This window comes from Leucopleurus acutus (assembly GCF_964270905.1).
Source record: "Leucopleurus acutus genome assembly, chromosome: 1".
Taxonomy (NCBI): domain Eukaryota; kingdom Metazoa; phylum Chordata; class Mammalia; order Artiodactyla; family Delphinidae; genus Leucopleurus; species Leucopleurus acutus.
The window spans coordinates 195176773-195197670 of NC_139142.1; the positions used below are offsets into that span (position 1 = coordinate 195176773).

Sequence of the window (20898 nt, forward strand, 5' to 3'; positions counted from 1 at the left end):
ACACCTAAAGGAACTAGAGAAAGAAGAACAAACAAAACTCAAAGTTAGCAGAAGGAACGAAATCATTAAGATCAGAGCAGAAATAAATGAAATAATAACAAAGAAAACAATAGCAAAGATCAATAAAACTAAAAACGGGTTCTTTGAGAAGATAAACAAAATTGATAAACCATTAGCCAGACTCATCAAGAAAAAGAGGGAGAGGACTCAAATCAATAAAATTAGAAATGAAAAAGGAGAAGTTAAAACAGACACCGCAGAAATACAAAGCATCCTAAGAGACTACTACAAGCAACTCTATGCCAATAAAATGGACAACGTGGAAGAAATGGACAAATTCTTAGAAAGGTATAAGCTTCCAAGACTGAACCGAGAAAAAACAGAAAATAAGAACAGACCAATCACAAGTAATGAAATTGAAACTGTGATTAAAAATCTTCCAACAAACAAAAGTCCAGGATCAGATGGCTTCACAGGTGAATTCTATCAAACATTTAGAGAAGAGCTAACACCCATCCTTCTCAAACTCTTCCAAAAAATTGCAGAGGAAGGAACACTCCCAAACTCATTCTACAAGGACACCATCACCCTGATACCAAAACCAGACAAAGATACTACAAAAAAAGAAAATTACAGACCAATATCACTGAGGCATATAGATGCAAAAATCCTCTACAAAATACTATCAAACAGAATCCAACACACATTAAAAGGATCATACACCACGATCAAGTGGGATTTATCCCAGGGATGCAAGGATTCTTCAATGTGATACAAATCAATCGATGTGATACACCATATTAACAAATTGAAGAATAAAAACCATATGATCATCTCAATAGATGCAGAAAAAGCTTTTGACAAAATTCAACACCCATTTATGATAAAAACTCTCCAGAAAGTGGGCATAGAGGGAACCTACCTCAACATAATAATGGCCATATATGACAAACCCATAGCAAACATCATTCTCAATGGTGAAAAACTGAAAGAATTTCCTCTAAGATCAGGAATGAGACAGGGATGTTCACTTTCACCCCTATTATTCAACATAGTTTTGGAAGTCCCAGCCATGGAAATCAGAGAAGAAAAAGAAATAAAAGGAATAAAAATTGGAAAAGAAGTAGTAAAACTGTCACTGTTTGCAGATGACATGATACTAAACATAGAGAATCCTAAAAATGCCACCAGAAAACTACTAGAGCTAATCAACAAATTTGGTAAAGTAGCAGAATACAAAATTAATTGCACAGAAATCTCTTGCATTCCTATACACTAATGATGAAAAATCTGAAAGAGAAATTGTGGAAACACTCCCATTTACCATTGCAACAAAAAGAATAAAATACCTAGGAATAAACCTACCTAGGGAGACAAAAGACCTGTATGCAGAAAACTATAAGACACTGATGAAAGAAATTAAAGATGATACAAACAGATGGAGAGATATACCATGTTCTTGGATTGAAAGAATCAATATTGTGAAAATGACTCTACTACCCAAAGCAATCTACAGATTCAATGCAATCCCCATCAAATGACCAAAGCCATTTTTTACGGAACTAGAACAAATCATCTTAAAATTTGTATGGAGACAAAAAAGACCCTGAATAGCCAAACAAGTCTTGAGGGAAAAAAAACAGAGATGGAGGAATCAGACTCCCTGACTTCAGACTATACTACAAAGCTACAGTAATCAAGACAATATGGTACTGGCACAAAAACAGAAATATAGAACAATGGAACAAGATAGAAAGCCCAGAGATAAACCCACACACCTATGGTCAACTAATCTATGACAAAGGAGGCAAAGATATACAATGGAGAAAAGACTGTCTCTTCAATAAGTGGTGCTGGGAAAACTGGACAGCTACATGTAAAAGAATGAAATCAGAACACTCCCTAACACCATACACAAAAATAAACTCAAAATGGATTTGAGACCTAAATGTAAGACCGGACACTATAAAACTCTTAGAGGAAAACATAGGAAGAACACTCTTTGACAAAAATCACAGCAAGATCTTTTTTGATCCACCTCCTAGAGTAATGGAAATAAAAACAAAAATAAACAAATGGGACCTAATGAAACTTCAAAGCTTTTGCACAGCAAAGGAAACAATAAACAAGACAAATATACAACCCTCAGAATGGGAGCAAATATTTGCAAACGAATCAACGGACAAAGGATTAATCTACAAAATATACAAACAGCTCATGCAGCTCAATATTGAAGAAACAAACAACCCAATCTGAAAGTAGGCAGAAGACCTAAATAGACATTTCTCCAAAGAAGACATACAGATGGCCAAGAAGCACACGAAAAGCTGCTCAACATCACTATTTATTAGAGAAATGCAAATCAAAACTACAATGGGGTATCACCTCACACCAGTTAGAATGGGAATCATCAGAAAATCTACAAACGAGAAATGCTGGAGAAGGTGTGGAGAAAAGGGAACCTCTTGCACTGTTGGTGGGAATGTAAATTGATACAGCCAGTATGGAGAACAGTATGGAGGTTCCTTAAAAAACTAAAAATAGAATTACTGTATGATCCAGCAATCCCACTACTGGGCATATACCCAGAGAAAACCATAACTCAAAAAGACACATGCACCCCATTGTTCATTGCAGCACTATTTAAAATAGCCAGGTCATGGAAGCAACCTAAATGCCCATTGACAGATGAATGGATAAAGAAGTTGTGGTACATATATACAATGGAATATTACTCAGCCATAAAAAGGAACGAAATTGAGTCGTTTGTTGAGACGTGGATGGATCTAGAGACTGCCATACAGAGTGAAGTCAGGCAGAAAGAGAAAACCAAATATCGTCTATTAACGCATGTATGTGGAACCTAGAAAAATGGTACAGATGAACTGGTTTGCAGGGCAGAAGTTGAGACACAGATGTAGAGAACAAACGTATGGACACCAAGGGGGGAAAACCACGGTGGGGTGGGGATGGTGGTGTCCTGAATTGGGCGATTGGGATTGACATGTATACACTTACGTGTATAAATTTGATGACTAACAAGAACTCGCAATAGAAAAAAAGAAACAAAAAAAATGGAACTGAATAGACATTCTTCCAAAGAAGACATACAAATGGACAACAGATACATGAAAAAGTGTTCAACATCACTAATAATCAGGAAATGCAAATCAAACCCACAATGAGATGTCACCTCATACCTGTTAGAATAGCTATTATCAAGAAGACAAGAAATAAATACCGGAGAGGATGTGGAGAAAGGAAACCCTTGTGCACTGTTGATGGGAATGTAAACTGGTGCAGCCACTATGGAAAACAGTACGGAGTTTCTTCCAAATATTAAAAAGAGAACCACCATGTGATACAGCAGCCCCACTTATGGGAATTATCCAAAAGAAACAAAATCACTATCTCAAGCGGGTCCCCAAGCAGCTCGGGCAGCAGGAGGAACGGCAGCGGCCATGCATCCCAGCTTTGCCAAAGGTCAGCTCCGCCACGGGGGTGGCAAACGAGGAGCCCGAGGGGAGATGGGCGAGGTTGTCAGCTACACCCGCTCCTGCAGAAGTGGGAACGAAACCCAAAACAGGCGGCAGGAAAGGATACATCTTCAGACAAAAAAGTGCAAACAGAAGAGAAAAGGGGAGCAAAGGGAAAACAGGCCGAAGTGGCTAACCAAGAGACTGAAGACGACTTACCTGCGGAAAACAGAGAAACTAAGAACGAGGAGCCCCCAGCCTCTGATGAAGCAGGAGAGAAAGAAGCCAAGTCTGATTAATACCACGCACCCGGTCCTATCAGTGGTCCCTGTCTCCCTTCTTGTACCTTCCAGAGGAACATTTTTATCAACTATTTTGTAAACGCAAGTTTTTCAGTAGTTCCAGAAACATTTTTAAAAAGGAGGGAATCCTACCTCATCCCATTTTTTAACTGTAAATGCTTTTTTTTTTATTTTTAAGAGGTGAAATCATTTGCTGGTTGGTTATTTTTTGGTACAACCAGAAAATAGTGGGATATTGAATATGGGAGGCTTTGATTGTCTTGGGTGTCAGCTTTACATTCCATAGATGGGGGGGTAGCCTTTCTATCCTATAATACAAAGCACACTAAATGGCAGTTTGGAGTCAGTTGTGCATTTAATGTTCTGAACACTTTAAATTGCTTCTCTTCCCATGTTGTTTCTGGTAGAATTGTTTCCTAAAGCGAGCCACCCACTCCTTGATCTTGGCTCTCCTGGGCAGAATTCTGTGCACTCTGTAACATCCTTGGTGGCGGTAGTCCAGTTTTCCTAGTAACTTTGTTAATGTGCTGTGAATGATTGACAATTTGACTATGTAGGGTACGTGATATTAAATTGTGAATTAGTAGGACTTACGATGTAACAACATACCAATATTTGAAGATGTTGGTACTTGATATCCTGTTAATGGAAATTTGCCTCCAGATTTTAAGCTGGAAAGTCACTGCAATAACTGTGTAGAAAAGACTCACAACTACATGATTTTTTAGATTTTTGGTACGTATATTGAGAATTGTGGACAAATTGAAAACGTCTGTGCACTCATCCTCAAAACAACCAATAAAATCTCAATTATGAAAGAAAAAAAATCACTCTCTCGAAAAGCTCTCTGTACCCCCCTGTTCACTGCAGCATTATTTACAATAGACAAGACATGGAAACAATCTAAGTGTCTATCAACAGATGACTGGAAAAAGAAGATATGATGTGTATACAAATACATACATATATATACACATATGAATATTATTCAACAATAAAAAAGAAGGAAATCCTGCCATTAGGGACAACAAACAGGGACCTTGAGGATTTTACGCTGAGTGAAATAAGTCAGACAAAGAAAGACAAATACTGTATCATCTCACTCATAGATAGAATCTATAAAGAAACTGAACTTATAGATACAAAGAACAGATTGGTGGTTTCCGGAGGCAGGGGGAGGGAGTGGGCAAACTGGATGAAAGTGGGCAAACTGGATGAATGTGGTCAAAAGGTACAAACTTCTATTATAAGATAAGTAAGTCCTGGGGATGTAATATACAGCACGGTGACAATAGTTAACAATGGGATACTACATATTTCAAAATTAAGAGAGTAAATCTTAAAAGTTCTTTTCACAAGAAGAAAAATGAATAGTCTAAATTTACTGTGGTAATCACTTGACAATCTATGCCTATATCCAATCACTCAGAGAACAAAATGCTTCACTTTCCAAAAGGAAAAGAAAAACTTCTCCAGATATCAGAGAGCTCTCTTCAGTGTAGAACCAGACTAAATGTTTAAAATTTTTAATTTAGGGCAGCTGGCCTTGTTTGATACTGCCAAGTAGTTCTTTCCTTAAAAAGTTTACTGTGAGGCACAGAAAATGAAGGCTAGGCTGTGGGGAGCATGGTTATAAATCCCATGTTATTCAAAAGAAGATGTTCAGCACCACTGAAGAGTTGCGCTCTGAGTGGCACACAGCTATCCTCTGAATACAGAAGTGTGCCTAACGGCTCGTGACGCACGTGGAGACGCCTCGCCACTGTGAGGTCTTGAGCTGTTTGTTATTTACTCTGCACCAGACTCTGGGTTAAATGCTTTTTCTCCGTTGTCTCATTGGATCCCCATAACCATCCTAGAGCAAGTATTTTACAAATATAAAATGGAAACTTATTTTACAGATGAGAAAAATAAAGGTCAGAAAGGCTAACTTCCTCCCACTCAGATAGCTAGTAAGTGATGGGCCCCGGCTTGTGAACTTTTAGATATCTGATTCCCAGGGATTCTCTTGGCCCTCAAGTGAATTGCAGAGTCGGAATACTAATAAGAGCTTCTATTTCAGGAGTCCTCACATGTACTAAGGCATTGCAGTACACACTCTAGGTGGGTGCAGATTCCCACATGTTGGAAGATTGTAGAGCTGAAACATTTCCCTTTGGGAATTGGGCAGGAAAAGGAATATTCCGTTGAGGGGATTCCCTGGTAAGGCTTCACTTCTTAACTATTTTCCTCTTGGACTTTGAGGAAAGTCATATTTAGCACATAATTATAAGGTACTGCTCCCACCCCCAGGATGAAATTCCATTTAATTACCCAAACCCTTCAGTAAAAGGCACAAGGCAGCAGGTGGTAACATGAAGAAATCCATACAGCACTCACTACGGAACTAAAAAGAAATAAGTAACATTGAGTGTTTCATATGTGAGAAACAGATACCTGCCTTGTGGATAGAGCAAACTAAATATATAGCCATAAAGGTAGCCCAGTCACGTTTCTTTGGTTGCAAATGACAGAAAATCCAGCTCAAGCTATGTTAAACAAACACTGATAACTTTAGCTTTAATTTTTGAATTATTAATACATTCACATGATCCCAAATTCAAAAGGTGGCAAAGGATGTATAAGGAAAAGTCCTACCCAAATACCCCAGCCATCTGGTTTCCTCTCCAGAACCAGCCAAAATTATCAGTTTCTTGTGTATCTTATCACATACACACACATGCACGTGCGCACACACGCACACTCACACACAGAACACTATTCTGTACTTTACCTATTTAAAAATATATATTAGAGATTGCTCCATGTCAGTACATTAAAAAAACATTCCTCATTCTTAAAAAAGGTAATTTATTGTCCATGGAGGGTTAAGTTTTGGGTACTTTTTCCGTCAACTATGAGGGAAGTCTTATTTAGTCATCCTCTTTCATATTGTTAGGTCAAGTGTAATGAAATGGTTTTGTGAAGACTTCAGTCTTGTGTGGTGCTGGTGTGGACCCTAATGTGATGGGGCAGTGAGGGGAATTCTGACTGATTCCACATCCCTCCTTCCACTGGTACCCAGGGGCAGGGAATGGCACCCTATCAAAAAGGTGCATCCACGCCAGCAGGAAAGTGGGATCCCTGAGGGATGGAAGAGCTCTCAGACTCCAGGAGTAATACCAAGAGTCCCCTCAGGAGACACCGAAGCTAACACCTACACCTTTGCCATACGCACTGGAAAGAGGGGAGCCTTGAAAGGAAGGGCGCTGATGCTTGACTTCAACTTGTAAGTAGAACTTGATTTTATAATAGCTCCATTCTCTGCTTGAGATTGTAAAACAGTACATTTCCACGAGAAAGCCAGCATCACTCCACTATAGTCCATTGCAGAAGTCAGTGTGTGAGCCCATACCATGGAGGGTCCCTAACTCCTCATTACAAGGTTCTTAGGAAGGTCCACAAACAGGAACTCCAACCCTGGGAACTGCTCAGGGCTGCACTGAGCCACGTGTCTAGGAGTGAAGAAGTTGCTCTTCAGAAGAAGGACCTCCCTAAAAGGCAAGAACACTGTTGGTGTTTTAAGGAAAGGGAGAAAAAAGGGTGAGTTGAAGGGCAATGGGGAGGCTATCCTGATTAAGACAATTTAGTTTCCATCTTTGATAATCCTAGCCATGCAAAATCCACTACAGCCTTCCTTAGCATTCTATGAGAATACAAAGGAGAAAAAGCATTTGAATGTCCACAGTTTTAAACAACAGCCAGGACTTCCCTGGCGGGCCAGTGGCTAAGCCTCCATGCTCCCAATGCAGGGGACCCGGGTGGAATCCCTGGTCAGGGAACTAGATCCCACATGCATGCTGCAACTAAGAGTCTGCCTGCCACAACTAAAAAGTGTGCATGACGCAACTAAAGATCCCGCAGGCCTCAACAAAGACCCAGCGTGGCCAAAATAAATAAATACATATTTAAACAACAGCCAGTTATCGCTTCTCATCCTTCAGTTCTTTTGTACTTTGGCTCAAAACCAACTACCAGGTAACTCAATAACAAAAAAATCCCAAACAACCCAATCAATAAACGGACAGAAGACCTAAATAGACATCTCTCCAAAGAAGACATAAAGATGGGCAATAGGCACACGAAAAGGTGCTCAATATCACTAATTATTAGAGAAATGCAGATCAAAAGTACAATGAGGTACCACCTCACACCGGTCATAATGACCATCATTTAAAAGTCTACAAACAATGAATGCTGGAGAGGGTGTGGAGAAAAGGGAACTCTGCTACGCTGCTGGTGGGAATGTAAGTTGGTGCAGCCACTGTGGAAAACAGTGTGGAAGTTCCTCAAATAACTAACGTTGCCATATGATCCAGCAATCCCACTCCTGGACATATATTCAGACAAAACTATAGTTCACAAAGATACATGCACCCCTACGTTCATAGCAGCACTATTTACAATAGCCAAGACATGGGAACAACCTAAATGTCCATCGACAGATGAATGGATAAAGATGTGGTATATGTGTGTATAAACACACACACACACACACACACTGGAATATTAGCCATAAAAAGGAAGGAAATAATGCCATTTGCAGCAACACAGATGCAACTAGAGATTATCATACTAAGTGACGTAAGTCAGAAAGAGAAAGACAAATAACATGATATCACTTATATGTGGCATCTAAAATATGACACAAGTGAACTTATCTACAAAACAGAAACAGACTCACAGACATAGAGAACATTCTTGTGGTTGCCAAGGGGGAGGGGAGTGTGGGAGGGAAGGATTGGGAGTTTGGGATTCAACTGAAAGAGTAGCTGTGAAGTAGGAATTTTAGACATAGCAACAGGTTAAGGGCATGTATTTGTAGACAAGTTGGACTTTTAGTTTCTTCCCGAGGGACCACATAGGCAGTAACTACAGATCGTCATGTACAGAGAACATCAGTCAACTCAGAGTGAAAAGAAGGCATCACCCTTTCTCCATCTGCTTGCATCCTCTGGCTCTTGACTCCTGTGACGTCTCATTGCAGAAAGTCGCTTGTGGAGCAAGGCTCTCTGATCCCACCAGGGGGCTTCCTCAGTAATGACTGGAATATAACTCACAAGGCACCAAGCGCGTATAAAGAAAATGAATCCGAGGATTAGATCCCTGAAGAAGAAACGTACTTGAATTGGATGGAGCATTTCTCTGGCCTCCTCTGAAATCACTGTGGCTTCTTATGCAATTTGGGGTGACGAGATGAGGGTGAACACAGAGGCCATGCAATGTGGATGGGGATCAGGGAGAGTGGCCATTTAATTTACTGTCCAAACGTGGACACTTCTGAGAGTGAATAGGGACACTCTGACATAATTATGCTAGGACAACAGTTACAAGCTGGGACTCTCCCAGGCAAACCAAGACATAGGTCATAGGCCATCCTACTTCCTCCGTGTTGCCACTATAATGCATTAGGAACCTGCATGACTTGTGGGTCATCATCCTCAGCACACCACTTTAGCAACTCCAGGGTCCATTTTAACCACTGGAAGGGAGCTGGCAACTGGGAATAGCATGTAAAGTTCAAAATCACCCACTTGGATGTTATAGCAACGTCAACTTGCTAAAAACTTTCTGGATGTTTCCACTATTTTTCTCTTCTCAGAAACCACACTTTGAGTAGCACTGAAGGCTACTCATATAGATTTGAGGGTCCTTATTACGCAAAAGGGAGCCAAAAGCTCTTTTTAGCAGGGATTATAACTGGGAGAAGAGGTGCGAGAGGTGAGCTGAGCCCGGGGCTCTTGGGAGTGACGTGACGCTAACGGGGCAGATACACTGCCTTCAGAATGATGAAAGGATACATAAGAAAAAAGCCACTGAAGCCAAAAACTGAGACAATTTTTAGTGGTCGCGCCAGTCAAATGAGACATGGAGTTGGCATGGAAGGAACAAATGGAAATATCCAAAGTGTAAAGGAGGGAAAAGCTATGCATTGGGAGCACAGGTGTGCAGGGGAGGGGCTGTCTGAGGACGTTCCCCTCCTCTCGACGTGCCCATCACTCCCCAGAGATGATCACTCTCCTCACACACGACTGTTCACTTCAGGAAGTGATTCCCTTCAAGATCTGTGTCTCCCACTCTACAATTTTTTGTAATTTTGTTTTATTCTATTTAGGAGTAGATTTCTAATTGGAATAGCTCTAAGTCACCTAGAGACATTTTTCAATGGAAATAAAATTCTATATGCCCCCCTCTTGGGAAATTCCCAGAATTGGAAAACTGTGAAAAATCTGTGAATCGACAGCCATTTCTCTAAGAATTCCCAGAGGACGATCATGCCCCTTGAGTCACTCACCTTCTGCTTCACTCTGGGGCCCAGGGCAGCTCAGCTGTGCTCCTGCAGACGGTTCCAGCCCCCTGTGGCTCACGTCACCCCACACCATCAGCCCAGAGCTGCTCCTCTGTCACACAGGCTGAGGTGTGGGGCAGGACTGGCCTCCCTGCCGCTTCTATCTACTCTCTCCTCTGTGTGTCCCTCCCCACATCCCAGCCTGTCCACGGGGGTCGTTCAGCACAATAACGCCCAGCCTGATGCTATGTGAAGGAAACCACCTTGGTAGGTGAGAGGTCTGGGTCTTGAGGGTGCTTGTGCCTGAAGGATCGCGTGATGGATGGACAGTCGTAGCCCTTCTAAGACAGAAGCAGGCATAGGTGGCCCAGACTTGGACACAGGAACAGAGGCACATGGGAACCCGTATCAGGTCAGGTGCACAGAAGGGTGTAAAGGAAGGAGAATGAGCAAGTGACCAAGAAAAAGTGGTTTCCAGGAACCCATCTAAGAGGATACTGTGCGTATAGAAGGACACCTGATGGGGAGCCTTGCACTGTCCTCTGAACCCCCTGTGTGCTGACCATCAGCCTGTCATCTTCCTGGTGGGGGTTCAGCTGCCCGATTACAGCAACCAGCTCAGTCCAGATTCTAGTGGACTTTCAAATGGCAGCTTTCTGCCCCTCGACCTGTTTATTTTACAAGAAGAGGGGCACCTGAGGCAACAAGGGGGCACACAAGGGGTGGGAACCACTCCAGGGTGTTCCCACATCCCTCAGTAAACCAGCCCCCAATTCGCCACCTGTCCCCTTATCCCTCTTGTCCCTTCCTGTTGGCAGCAATATCAGGGCATTAGATATGGCCCTGGGCACAAAAACAGTTATATAGATCAATGGAATAGGAAAGTCCAGAGGTAAACCCACGCACATATGGTCAACTAATCTATGACAAAGGAAGCCAGAAAATATAATAAAGAAAAGACAGTCTCTTCATTAAGTGGTGCTGGGAAAACTGGACAGCTATATGTGAAAGAATGAAATTAGATCATTTTCTAACACCATACACAAAACTAAACTCAAAATGGATTAAAGACCTCAATGTAAGGACAGATGCTATAAAACTCGTAGAGGAAAACATAAGCAGAACACTCTCTGACATAAATCGCAGCAATGTCTTTTTTGATCCACCTCCTAGAGTAATGGAAATAAAACAAAAATGAACAAATGGGACCTTATTAAACTTAAAAGCTTTTGCACAGAAAAGAAACCATAAACAAAATGAAAACACAACCCTCAGAATGGGAGAAAATATTTGCGAAGGATGCGACCGACAAGGGATTAATCTCCAGAATATACAAAGAGCTCATGCAGCTCAATATCAAAAAAAAAAAAAAATACAACCCAATCAAAAGTTGGGCAGAAGATCTAAATAGACATTTCTCCAAAGAAGCCATTCAGATGGCCAAAAAGCACATGAAAAGATGCTCAACATCACTAATTATTAGAGAAATGCATATCTCAGCTGCAGTGAGGTATGACCTCACTCCGGTCAGAATGGCCATCATCAAAAAATCTACAAACAGTAAATGCTGGAGAGGGTGTGGAGAGAAAGGAACCCTCCTACACTGTTGGTGGGAATGTAAGTTGGTACAGCCACTATGGAGAACAGTATGGAGGTTCCTTAAAAAACTAAAAATAGAGCTACCATATGATCCAGCAATCCCACTCCTGGGCATATATCTGGAGAAAACCATAATTTGAAAAGATATATGCACCCCAGTGTTTATTGCAGCACTATTTACAATAGCCAAGACATAGAAGCAACCTAAATGTCCATCAGCAGAGGAATGGATAAAGACGTGGCATGTACATATAATGGAATATTGGCCATAAAAAAGGACAAAATAATGCCATTTGCAGTAATATGGATGGACCTAGAGATTGTTATACTCAGTGAAGTCAGAGAAAGACAAATATCATATGATATCACTTAAATGTGGGATCTAAAAAATGATACAAATGAACTTAGTTACAAAACACAAACAGACTCACAGACATAGAAAACAAACTTATGGTTACCAGGAGAGGGATAAATTGGGAGATTGGGACTGACATATATACATTACTATGTATAAAATAGATAACTAATAAGGACCTAGTGTAGAGCACAGGGAACTCGGCTCAATACTCTGTAATGGCCTATATGGGAAAAGAATCTAAAAAAGAGTGGATATATGTATAAGTGACTCACTTCTCTGTACAACATAAAGTAACACAACGTTGTAAATCAACTATACTCCAATAAAAAAGTTATAGGAGATAAAAATAGAAAAGTTTTTGAATTTTTATTTTTTTATACAGCAGGTTATTATTAGTTATCTATTTTATACATATTAGTGTATATATGTCAATCCCAATCTCCCAATTCATCACACCACCACTACCACCCCCGCTTTCCCCCCTTGGTGTCCATATGTTTGTTCTCTACATCTGTGTCTCTATTTCTGCCTTGCAAACCAGTTCATCTGTACCATTTTTCTAGATTCCACATAAATGCATTAATGTACAATATTTGTTTTTCTCTTTCTGACTTACTTCACTCTGTATGACAGTCTCTAGGTCCTTCCACATCTCTACAAATGACCCAGTTTCGTTTCTTTTTATGGCTGATTAATATTCCATTGTATATATGTACCACATCTTCTTTATCCATTCGTCTGTCAGTGGGCATTTAGGTTGCTTCCATGACCTGGCCATTGTAGATAGTGCTGCAATGAACATTAGGGTGCGTGTGTCTTTTTGAATTATGGTTTTCTCTGGGTATATGCCCAGGAGTGGGTAAAAATAGAAATTTTTTAAAAAAGATCTGGCCCTGGGGACAAGAGAAGCTGCTCAGAAAAGGGAGCAGAGGGGAAGCTGTGACAGATGTGGCACCTGAAATAGGAATCAGATTCACTGGTGTGCTTTTTACTCCCAGGTGGCTGGATTGTTTCAGAGGATTCCAGTTTCTAGCTCACACCCTAAATGGTCTTTCAGGATGCACAAACATTTCCAGAAGGCTCCTAGGGCGGGTGACATAGTTCTGAGCGGTCAAAGTTGAAACATAGTCACTGATGGGTCATAGTGACCTTTGTCACCCCATCTATGAGCTTGTGAAGTTGGGTTTGCCAAACATGGGGTATGTGCTCTCTACAATCTACACCAGTGGTTCTCAGCCTTGGTGGTCCCTTGAAGTTCCCTGGGTGACCCTAACATTGAGAACCCATGTTCTATACCTTCTATTGTAGGTGGGCCAGTCCCATTTTCTAGTCTCTCTTCCTTTCCCCCAAGCAGCTTCATTTTCCAAGGCCAAAACCCTAATATCAGAAAAATTAAAACTAGAGTTCTGATGGCTCACCATGCAACCAAAGGATGAAGGCCACAGAGCATGATGGGTATAACCTGCCTCAAGAGGTCCTTAGATTTTCCATGGTTCCTACTTTATAGAGCCTTGGGGGCTCTGATAGAACTTCCCTGAGCTATTTCTGAGGGCCTGATATCCAACGGGCTAGCAGAACCTGAGAAGGAGATAAGAGCAGGTACAGGAAGGGAAGAAGAAAACTTACAGGGGAAAGTGAGACCAGAAGTAGAGGCAGGGTGAGGTGCCTGGTGATCTCTTAATGTCGTCACCAGGCAGCTTGGCTGAGTACCTGTGGAAATACTGTTTCTTGACTCCCAACAGATCTTCCCCCACTTCTTCCTTTCATTACTAGAACCCCTCAAGTTTTAGCCCCCCAGGTAAAGACTACAATTCCCAGCCTTCCTTGCAACTAGGTGTGACCACATGACTAAGTTCTGTCCAATAGGATGAGCACAAGTGATGTGTGCAATTATGGTTGGGCACTTACATGGGAGCTGTATGCCCATCACTCATTTCTCCCCCCTTCTCATTGGCTGAGGGTGGTGGTGTTGAGCTCTTCCTGGCCATGCAGGTAGACAGGGCACTAGTGGGATGGTGAAGTAACAGAGTAAGCTTAGTGCTCTGATAAAAGAGACCCCAGAGAGCTCTCTTGCCCCTTGTGCCATGTGAAGACATAGTGAGAAAACATCTGTCTATGAAGTGGGCCCTCACCAGACACTGAACCTGCCAGCACCTTCATCTTGGACTTCCCAGTCTCCAGAACTGTGAGAAATAAATGTCTGTTGTTTAAGCCACCCAGTCCATGAGAGTTTGCTATGGCAGTTTCAAGTGGACTAAGACATATGTCTTTTTATTATATAATAATATTTTGCTTCCTTCTTTCCCTTTACCATTAGCCTTCAGTGGGACCTAGCAGATGCCTAGAAGGGCATTCAAGACTTGCCATCTTCCAGTGCACTGTGTTGGGTTACAGGAACTTTCCAGCACCCAAGAGAAGGCAATACACTGGCTACAAAGAGTGGGCCCAGGACATTTACAAGTATCTGAGGCTGGAGGGGATAGTACAGGACCCCATATACAACCCGTGCAAAATTTCCCCTCTTCTTCCTGCCTCTTTAAGCCTCAGAGAAATGGAAAGAATCTCTACACTCTGTCTTTAAATTATAGCTCAGAATGAAGAGGAATAAAGTGATTCCAGAGAGGTTTAAAGGATGTCAAGCAAAATTCATGAGACGATCACAGTAAACATAAAGTCTATACTAAGGCACCCATATTAACCATAAACAAGACTTTTTGTTAATGGCAAAGCAACTATGCTAATAAACTTCAAGGAAGAGATAAAAAAGAAATACAGGGAAGTTTATAGCCTTAGATGCTTATATTAAAATATCAGTATAAAGAAATTTGAAAATCAACAACAAAAAGTAAAAAAAAAAAATCGGCAAAGGACTTAAGTATTAATACTCTACAAAGAAAACATTCAAATGGGCCAAATAACCTAAGGAAAGGTGCTCAAGCTCACTAGCTATCAGGAAACTGCAACCTAAAACTATAAGGATACATAAGTATACGAACACTGTTTCGGTAAAAATGTAAAAGTCTGGCAGTTCCAAGGACGGCAATAATATTGAGTAACAGGAATTCTCAAAGCTGCTGGGGTTCCATGTAAATGAAAATAATTGGAAAATTTGACATTATTGACTACGATTGAATATGGGCATACCCTATGACCTAGCAACAACTTCCCTCCTGAGGGATAGTCTAGGCTTCAGAAATTTGAGTACCTATGTACCAGGACACAGGTAAGAATATTCATTGGCAAAAACTGGAAACAAACCAAACGTCCATTTACTGTAGAACAGATAAATGCATTATAGTAGATTCAGGGGCATGCTGGAAGATGTTTAACAACAGTGGGGGAAAACCCTGGTTTGTAGCATTTGCCAATTTCTGTGATGTAAATACTCCCATTCATGGCCAATTTCAAGCTCCCAACATGGTATCAACCAGCTTGCAAAAGTCCTGAACATTCAACAGTCAGCTCCTCTGAGCCAGTACAAGCCGGTTCCAGCACATCATCCAGTAGATTCAGACTTTGGAACACTAGACAGCCGTAAAAATGAACGAACTCTAGCTCCGTGCACCAACATGGGTAAATCTCACAAATGTAACGTTGAGCAAAGTAAACAAAGGACAAAAGAAGATATAGGGTATGATTCCATTTACATAAAGTTCAAAATAGGCCAAAATAAGTCAGAACGATTAGGGGTGTATACCTAGGTGGTAAAAGTATAAAGAATACCATGGGAGAGATCACCACAAAAGGGAGGGCACGGTTAACTCTCACGGGGAAGAAGAGGTGATAACTGGGAAAGGGCATGTGGTAGACATCCGGGGCACTGACAGTGTTCTATTTCCTGACCTTGGTGGAGTTATATGGGTATTCTCTCTAAAAGAATTTGTTAAATTATATGTACAGGTTGTGTGCATCTTTCCGTATAGGTTAACATCACTGCTGTGCCAGAGTCTGCTGGTCCTGCCTCCTCATACCAACGTGTGCTATTTTATCCCAACTTCCTACTCAGTGATGCGTGTTGACAGCTAGAAATCGACCATGGTGGGACTATTTACACCACTGTAATTGGCAAACAACATGTCGGGGCTTTTTTAAAAATAGTGCACCACTGGTTAAACATAGTAATAAATTTTTTAAAATATCTCAAAATTGGTTTATTTAGGCAGATATTTTTCCAAGGCCTGACACTCTCAACAATCTCAAGGCAAAATTACATTAAAAAAATAAACCTAAACATGACAAGATCCCTGCAATGAAAAAAGGCTTGAGAGTTAAAGAGAATGAATTGAGAGAACTATAATGTGTTCGGGACTCTTAATTATTTGATGTGTAATAAAAATCATCACACTGATGGTAAAATTAAGGACACTATCTAAGGACCCACCATCTTTCCTCACAGAAAATGTTGATGAATACTTCGCAAGATGGTGAAGATATAGTGCATTGGGAACTTTTTCAGTGTACCATTCAACCCCACTGTCTCAGTAAATTTATACCAAAAGTGGCCCCAAATGTTATACTATACCAAGTCTTTGACACTATTCTGGGCAGCTCTCCTTAGTAATTACCAATCATGACTTGTATAGCAGTGAGAAAACACTGTTATTTTCTACATATTTATGTGAGTCTATGTTCTTAAATTTTTATAACCCTAATATATGATATCACTTATGTTCATTTCAGCTTTCCTGATAGTTAATGGTTTAAAATCTTATTTTATATTAAAATAAGCCCAGATCTATTAATGATGTACAATAAGAAAAACTTCAGTGGTTTTCAAGGTAAATCATAGGTCTGTGGGGAAATTTGGGGCTTGTGAATGACTTCTTTAGACAATGACTTCAAATCCCTTGGGAGGGTGGAGCACAGAAGCCCTATAGCTGTATTTCGGTGGGAAAGTTTCCACCATTAGGGAAGTAATCTAATGGTTAAAAAAATTAATTATAAAGTATTATTATCATTTCAGTTCAAGTATGAATCTGAAAATAATGGATTTGGCTAGATGTTAATATCCTCATGTGTAGGACTCCCCTGGTGGTGCAGTAGTTAAGAATCTGCCTGCCAATGCAGGAGACACGGGTTTGAGCCCTGGTCCGGGAAGATCCCACATGCCACGGAGCAACTAAGCCCATGTGCCACAACTACTAAGCCTGCGCTCTAGAGCCCGCGAGCCACAGCTACTGAGCCTGCGCTCTAGAGCCCGCAAGCCACAACTACTGAAGCCCGCGCGCCACAACTACTGAAGTCCACGTGCCTAGAGCCCATGCTCCACAACAAGAGAAGCCACCAAAATGAGAAGCCAGCGCACCACAACGAAGAGTAGCCCCCGCTTGCCGCAACTAGAGAAACCCTGCGTGCAGCAACCAAGACCCAACGTGGCCAAAAATAAATTTATTTAAAAAAATACTCATGTATAAACCTGCAATGTGGAAACTTATGTTGACTGGAAAATACTGCTTTTATTTGGGGGAAGGGTGTCAGGAGCAGGGGTGGGAGAGGCCCCTGACTTCTTGAGTGATTCTGATTCATTTGTTGTCATTTAAAACCTAAGTGTTGGGACCAGATAACCATTGAGTTTACTTATGTTCCCACTGGTTCTAGAGAGGCGTGGTTTACCTTGAGCTGAGTGGGACAGAGATGGAGGAGACCTGGGTGTGGGAAAGCTCTTCTGTGGTGCCGATAGCTGGGACACTGGAATAAGTTCAGAGTCGCCAGGTGGAATCTACATCACAGGCGAGTCCGAGTCCTGGGTTTTAGGTGTCTCTCATCCACAAGCTGTTACTCACCACTTTCCTTTCCTATTCTGCCAGCCTGGCAACCCCACACTGAGCCCCTCTCACTGCTATTGTTCGACTTCATGCTTCCCAGCTCCCCGTTCTTTTTGACATTATTGGGCAGGATTTGATTCTTATTCATTATAACTTGAAGTAAAGCAAACAGAGCATTCCTTCCTCCCCATATTTAATATCCATGTTGCCAATAGTAGTTCCATCCCCAGACATCATGGGGATCACTGTCACAACACGTTTTTCAGGAGCCAGAGGAAAAAGAACTTTAAGTCCCACCCTCAAGCTCTGTCAGAACTAAACCTAAGTCATCGGAAGAAGGGAAACCACCTCCCCCAATTAATGAACCTCTTTTTCTAGAAATCTCCTTTTGTGCTTGCATGAAAGTACTTCTAAATATAAGACTAGAATTGGTTAGCGACATGCAACTTTATTTGGCTGACGTTTCTACTAAATTATTTCCAACATAATCATGGCATACCACGTAGTGTGAAGATGTGTTGAAATCGAACCACAGGCATTGCTGCTCCAGACTTAGTTTTGATATTCTAAGCCATAGGAGAGAATTGTTTCAGAACTATTTTCCGTTGAAGGTGGTTTGTGGGAAGAAGAGAGCAGCTTATCAGAATTATTGGTGGAGCTCTTCAAAAACCAAAAACACATTCCTGTCCAACCCAACATCCCCACCTTCTCCATCACAATTTCCTAAAGCATGAGATAGGCCATTTCGTTTGAACACATTGATTCTGATAGACACTCCCTGATGGAGAGGTGTGTTAAATAGAAATGTTGGTTTATGAGAACTGGGGACAGGAGGATAACAGAGCCTTCTTCCCCACCTTTCTAGTAATTTAATACATCCAACAAAACCCCACGCTGGGCCCAAGGAAAGAAGAGAAGGAAGAATCTCTGCCTTTAAGAAGCCTATGCTCTAGCGGGACAGCCGAGAACTCAAACATGAGCCCCACGAACAGAAAGGTCATGACACAGAGCAGAATGGGGCAACTCCTGCAGCCCTGCCCCTCCCTCTGGAGTGTAAACAGCCAGCCACCCACCCGGCCAGAGAATTTTCAGGTGCCACCTTGGTGAGGTGACCAGGGCACAGTGCAGTCAGAATGTTGTGGATGAGCCATTCAGACATCAGAAGTGGGGGTCTTCAACCATAGCAGATTGAGAGGTTTCCCCCTTTCTGTATAGCCAGAGGGGTACACAGAGCTGGAGGAAGGATGCCCCCAGCAAGGCAGTACTGGCCCTCTAGCCCCACCCCACATGACACACTAAAGACCTTGGTCTCTTCTTCATGCACGAGCCCCCGCTGGACGGCAGAGAGGTAAGATGTGTGTGCTCTCCTGCTAGAACAGCTGAGCAGCTGTGAAGTTCATTTAGAGACCCTCAGGGGGTCGCCCCCTCTTTCTGACCTCACAGCCATCCTAGCTAATTCAGATCCTCCCTTCCTTAGGCAGTGCATGCTCACGTTTGGGATGATCAAGGAGTGCATTCCGGGCTTCCCTGCTGGCGCAGTGGTTGAGAGTCCGCCTGCAGGGGACGCGGGTTCGTGCCCCGGTCTGGGACGATCCCACATGCCGCGGAGCGGCTGGGCCCGTGAGCCATGGTCGCTGAGCCTGCGCATCCGGAGCCTGTGCTCTGCAACGGGAGAGGCCACAACAGTGAGAAGCCCGAGTACCGCAAAAAAAAAAAAAAAAGAAGTGCATTCCCTCTTTGCATGTAGTAGACATACGTGTGCTCAGAATCCTTTCGCTTGGAAAACCGCCCATATTCCCATCTGTTGTAATGCTGATCAGTCCATGTGATTTAGGGGCGGGGGCAGGGAGTAACCACCCCTCCAGCCATAGGGACCGGCATGGCATAAACACAAGAGCAAACCCACTACTCAACTTCCTTGGCCACAGTGGTTCAGGGGTAGATGTGTGGCCTCAAGCCAGAAAAATCAGCCTTGCCTGTTTCTGCAGCACTCAGGAGAGACTTTCTCTTCCACTGGGATCACAAGCTGTTAGGACTAGGCAAGGCCAGAGCCCCCAAAGGCCTTCTTTCCCTCTATTTAGAAAGACCTGGATGGAGAAAAGAGGAGCTAAGAAATATGGAGACAGCTCCCTGGACACATCTAAACACAGCCCCAATAAGCAGGCTTTTCAGTTACAGAAACCCATTAATAAATTAATTTTTTTTTGCTTGGATTAGTTTCAGTTGGGTTTTGGTCATCTGTAACAGAAGAATTCTGAGTACTTTATCTATTATAATCTCCCAATTTTTCAGACAAAAATACAGGATTCCAAGTTGAATTTGAATAATTTCTTAGTATAAGTATATCCCAAATATTACATAGGCTATGCTTATACTAAATAAATTCACTGTTTTCTGAAATTCGAGTTTAACTGGGCATTCTGTATCTTATCTGATATATAACATGTATCAAAAGTGTTTTCAAATCCTTTACTCAAAAGAGAAGAGATTGGTCACCTGGTGGATTTAGCCTTAAAGAACATTTAGCCTTAAAGATAGGAGGGTTTCCAGAGAAGCATCCTAATCCAATCTTTCTTCTCCAAGTCATCTCTTCTTTGTACGAACCAGATGAGGGCAGTAAGGAGTTCCAGTGTCAGGCTATTTAATCCTCATCAGATCTAGAAATGCTTCAGCTGGGCCACTGAGCCCCCGTCTTTTTCCAACACTAGAATCATCAGAGGGAGCTTTAAACATTCCCACTGCAGAGGTCACACCACAGACCAATTACATCAGAACCAGCGAGACTCATACGGGTGATTTCAATGTGCAGCCACATCCTACAACCACTGAGCCAGGTCCTTAAGCAATTCAGCCAAGACATGGAAACAACCTAAATGTCCATCGACAGGGGAATGGATAAAGAAGTTGTGGTGTATATATATATATACAATGGAATATTACTCAGCCATAAAAAAGAATGAAATACTGCCATTTGCAGCAACATGGATGCAACTAGAGATTATCATACTAAGTGAAGAAAGTCAGAAAGAGAAAGACAAATACCATATGATATCAGTTATATGTGAAATCT

At 41.8% G+C, this 20898-nt stretch overlaps 1 pseudogene across 1 annotated transcript; it reads left to right on the forward strand.

Annotated features, from left to right (window-relative positions):
• The first annotated feature begins 3378 nt into the window (after nucleotides 1-3378).
• LOC309969233 (non-histone chromosomal protein HMG-14-like) lies at nucleotides 3379-3775 on the forward strand (annotated as a pseudogene). The gene has a single exon. The product of its transcript is annotated as a non-histone chromosomal protein HMG-14-like (transcript).
• Nucleotides 3776-20898: the final 17123 nt, after the last annotated feature.